The sequence below is a fragment of the Phalacrocorax aristotelis genome, chromosome 1, assembly GCF_949628215.1.
Source record: "Phalacrocorax aristotelis chromosome 1, bGulAri2.1, whole genome shotgun sequence".
NCBI lineage: Eukaryota > Metazoa > Chordata > Aves > Suliformes > Phalacrocoracidae > Phalacrocorax > Phalacrocorax aristotelis.
The window spans coordinates 206,816,958-206,822,324 of NC_134276.1; positions in this window are offsets into that span (position 1 = coordinate 206,816,958).

A 5,367-nucleotide genomic window follows, 5' to 3' on the forward strand; every position below is an offset into this window, starting at 1 on the left:
CTCCTATGTGCTTCTTCAGAATTTATGATTTGTTTTTTAATGGACTGTACCATGAATAAGAAGCTTTCACTGTGCTTGTTATCAGAGTCTCACTGTCCTGTGATTTATATGCCATTCCTATGCTTTTAAAATGTGATAGAAAAGGGATGTATTTATGGCAGGTTTTCTACAATGTTATAGAAAGTGGTTTTAGGACACATAATGTATCTTATAGATACATTATAAGGAGGATATATTGTCTTTTCTGAGTATCTTGCAAACTTCATTGACACTAATAAGATTTACATGTCCCAGTGGACGAAAGAATAGACTGCCTAGTCTTTAATTCAATTTATTAGAATGAGTGGCTGACTCAGGGTTGAGAACGAGCATGACCTTTCCACATCGGTTGTTTGCTCCTACAGCCAATGTAATCCCCAGGGAGAAAAATACTCTTTGGGTGTTTCCTGAATGGCCTTTCTGGCCATTTTAGCCCCTGTACAGTACCTCTACAGCACAGCAGTTCAGCAGTTCCACTTGCTTAAATGGTTCTTTGCACATTTTGCTAAATCAGAGTCTTAGGAAGTGTTTCATCTTCAAAGATAAAGCAGTGCAAAAGTAAGTACTTCATAGGATGACTTGTTTCCTCCTCTATGACTTTGCTTATTGCCAGTTCTCAAGGGAAGAGTTAAGATTTTTTTCCCCCTTCTCTTGTGATTAAAGAATTCAAACATTGGAGCAGGTTGCCCAGCAAAGTTGTGGATGCCCCATCCCTGGAAGCGTTCAACGCCAGGTTGAATGGGGCTTTGAGCAACCTGATCAAGTGAAAGATGTCCCTGCTCATGGCAGGGGGGTGGAACTAGCTGATCTTTAAAGGTCCCTTCCAACCCAAACCATTCTATGATTCTATGACCCTTAATCCCTCTGGATGCTTCCTGGGATTGGATGCAGTAAAAGCAAACATTTAGTTCAAAGAGAAAAGAGGAAGATGACTGGCAGAAACCTAGGAAAGGGAAATCTGGAATGCATGTAGAGAGATCTTATAGCTGAAGTTGTCCACATCCTGGATAAGACCTCATGGATATTTTACTTGTAATTTTTGAATTTCAGGAAAGTGAAAGTAGTCAAGGTCTAGTCTATTTCTTGAAATTGCAGGGATAATAATATTAGTAATCAATCAGACATAAACCCCAAAACCCTAATGTCCCTGCCTATATAGAAACCTTCTTTGCGATGTTTAAGGTTGAAGTGCTTCATGCCCTTTATGTAAGAGAGGGACACGCCATCAATAGAAGTTCAATGCATGAACAAAATTATCTCACACAGCCAATTGAGCTGGATTTGCAGTGCTATAGAAAGCAAAGCCATTCCGTGAGGTTTTGGATGCTGGTTTCAAATTAAAGTAAAGATTGGTCAGTCAAACATTCATGGACTATCACAGTCACTTGTAAATTATTGTAACGATGGTACAAACTAAAACCAACTTAATGACAGTGAACTGAAAGCTGGCAGCTTTTGAGCATTTCTTCTGTTGGATAATGCTGCCTTCTGTTGGTTAATGCTGCCTGTTGAAGTTTGCAAAGTAAGCAAAAGCAATAATGTTCTTTACAACAAATCCTTTCTTTTCTCTTTTGCTGTCTTCAAGAGCCCATATCCGCAGTAAAAGCTGAAGAAACTTAGGAAATGGAATATACAGAATCAGAACTGTAGTTCTTGAAATGAGAAGCTCAGAAGAGTTACAAAGAGGTGTTGATGTCAAACGCAGCAAATCTTTTGTCATCCCATTGGAGTGCATGCATTCCTGGACATCACCTAAACTACAAGGGTAGGGGTGAGATTACCAGATTGATACCACTGCTACCCCAGAGTATTTGTATATGCCACATATGCTGTGCTTAAGCATCTTGTTATGGGCAAAGGAAGGACCATATCTTATATGGGAAGCCAAAATATTATTGTTAATCTAATTTAAATATTTGACTGTATAACCAAAATACAGAAGGCAGTTAATGATAGTTTAAATGCAGTTTAAATAGTCTAGATTTAAAAAATGTATCTCATCAACAATATTATAGTTTAAAATTGTAATAAAAACTTCCTTCTAACATCTAATGCTTTTTTTCTGGTGTTACATTTACCTCCCCACTGCTCCTTTAGCTGCTAATGCTGATGATTTTTGTCTGAGGGAAGAGGTGTGACAGCAAGTTGTCCCCTTAAGATATTTGCTGGAAGGAGTATGATGTTCATGGTAGGAATTTCTTTTCCTCTTTCCTAGGAGAAGCATGATGTTGATGTTGATGGCTGCTTCCTCCTCACTCTAGGGGCCACTAGGGCCCATTTTTGTGTTTGTTAACATGATCTACATCCCTGACTTCTCTTCCTTGGTCCACAACTCTTATGTGGCACCTAACTTTACTATTTATGATAGGGTTTATACACATAAGTCACTTTTCTTTTTTGTTATGCCTATAACTGGTTTTACCCAGCTCCTAGGTTTGCAGTGCCCTCACTGGTGAGTTACTGATAGCCCTGGGGCCTTTGGTATTATCCTCTGCTCAAACTTTTGCAGCCACTCCTATCACACCATAACTACTTCTTTATGCTTCATCATTAGTCTAGGGTCACAGATAGTTCATTCTACACAGCTGAATTACTTGTTATTCCTATTTATATAAAAACTTTTAACAACAGACTTCGCACCTATTATACGAAGTTAAGCAAAACAAAACCAAAAAAGGTAAGAGCCACCTGCTCATTAGACAATTGCTGAAGCAGATAAACAAGCTGCTCCAAGCTAGCTGAGACTAGTCCAGACAAAACCCGACAAGCCCTCCGACCTGTGTTAAATTAGCACAAAGCCTGTGGCTTGTTACCAGCAACAGCAATACTGTATTTACTAATGCATGGGACTACACAGGGCACTCTTAATTAAGAAGGAGGAGAGATCCCAAGAGATCGGGTCGTTTTTTGACTATTTTGTGATTAATTTTACGTCTCTGAAATGTACAGTACTTGGACTGAATGTTATAGTGACAGCTGATGATAAGATTAGGGTTTGTACAAGCACAGTTTTAAGAAACCTAAATTCTCAAAGCACCACTGAGAACCCTGTGAAAAAGGCAAAGGGCTCATCTTGGTTTAAAGTGCTACTTTACCTTCTGTCATTCAGTTCTCAAGGACTGGACATGATTCCTAGCCTGAGGTAGATTTAGAGCTAAGAGTAGGGCTAGAATTTGGGAAAGTACAGGCTGAGTAGCCCAGGTTCCTGCTGCACCTTGGAGGACTCCTGGAGCTGGGAAGAGGACTCACACCATTTTCCTCAAAACTATTTTTCCTTAAGCCCTTGTTGTCTCCTGTCTCATGCCTACCTTTACATTTTGAAATGAGGTAGGACCAAGATCAGGGTTACAACTAGGGTTTTGGAAAGGCGTATAAGCCCAGGTTCTTTCTGGAGTCCCTGAGTGTACTAAATAGGTTTCAAACTCTTGAAGACACCTTTTCTTCATCGTTCTTTTCTCATAGGGTCAACTTTATTTCTAGCTAAGGCAGAAAATGGAGTTAGGGTTAGGAACTGGGAAAGTTGTTTTCTGCTATTTAGTGCCTTTTCAATGGAAAGTGCAGTCACATCCCTGGGAATATTTTCAGAAACCTCTGGCTGTCTTTCTCTGGAAGTCCTGTTTCATGTTTACATCTGGTCTCAAAGATTTCTCTCCCTTGTCAGTACTTACCTGTTTTCAACATAAATAGGAAGATCATGTTTCTGTGTGTCCATGGAGAGAAGAGTATAAAAAGTCTACCATGTATGAAAAACACATGGTGGGTATCATGGTCTTGCCTCTTCCTCCTCCCCCCACGTACAGCCTGTTCACTGCAGTCCTCCTCACGGCTCACTTCTTGGCCCTGCCTGGGAGCTCAGGCACTCTTCGGGTCCCTGCAGGGCTATGGCAGGGCCCGGCTGCAGCGCTAGGCACCTGGCAGGTCTGGCACTGCCTGCCACGGGCTGGTGCCTGAATTTAGATCCTCAGTGACTCTGCAAGGTAAATTTGGAGATATTTAATGAATTTAAAGGTTTAGCCAGCCCTGGGGAGAGCACGGTCCTGCGGGCAGCCCTAGGGGAGGCCAGGCACCCCTGTAGCATGGCCCTGGGCCACCCACTCGCCCGCTCCTCCTGGGTCAGGGTTATTTGGGATCGTTGCCGTCAGCCTGTCCCCAGCAGACGCCTGCAGCACACCTGCGTGCAGCGCTGGTGCAGGCGCCCGGAGCGCTGGTGTTACTGGGAGCCGGAGCAGCCGGCGGGGCTCCACGAGTGCCCCGCACCCTGTCCTGCCCTCCAGCCCCGTGGGGAGCCCGGTGACACCATCCGCAGCCCTCGTCCCTGGAGGATCGCAAAGCCTAGAGCTCGCTCCTGTACCAGTTGCCAGAAGCTCAGGCAAACCTAGGCCAGCCTAACAACTGAAATAATGAGTAGGAATCCCAATCTGTATAGTCCTGCCTGTATTAACTTTCAGGCTACCGTGTAAGGTCCCTCCGACTTCTTAGGGATTTGCTTGAGGTATATGTTTGAGAGAGGTGTTTGCTTATGAAATTTTTTCTTAAAGATCTTGGCTTTTATTATGCCATGAGGGATCTAAAAATTAATGTTGATGCCGTCATAGTTCAAATTATTAATTTTAAATTAGATTTATTGCTGGAAATATATGCAGAAACCTTCCCACTGGAAATGCATTTTTTTTCAACACAAACAAGGAACAAAACAAGCAAAGCATTGCAGATCAGGCAGCGATAGAACTCCAGACAGTGCAAATTTATTTTAGCTCTCCACTTCCTACTTCTGCTGGGAGACCTGCGGACACCAATGTCCTTACCTCTGTGAAGCTTGCAGGACTCTCTTGTTTGGTGACCAAGTTGCCTATTCTAGTGTTTTCAACAATTCGACTAACAAGAACGCAGTGAGTGTATGGTAAAAATTATGGAAATTGTCTATTGATAGTGTTTAATGCTATAGCTTTCTTAAGGCTTCAAATATAAATACAAGTCAGTTATCTGTTATGTATTATATTTTTTCTCCCATCACTAGAACAAACAGGATACTGAGGTGTCCCCAGTTCCTAAGAAGTGCTCATTACCTTTAAAACATATTGATTAAAATAGGAATTTCCCTGATTCCAGTAGGATTTATGAGCTGCTGGCATCTCTGTGGAGCAGGAACGTTTTTCTCAATCTTGTAACACACACTGCTCAGGCTATACCCAAGGCTTCAACTGACAGCTAACAAAAGCCTAATTGATATTGTTTTTTCGCTAGACTTTTTTGTTTCAGTCAGCACACAGGATAAAGAGAAGAAAGTGGACTGAGCTGAAATCACACTGTGAGCAAGGGAATGAATGG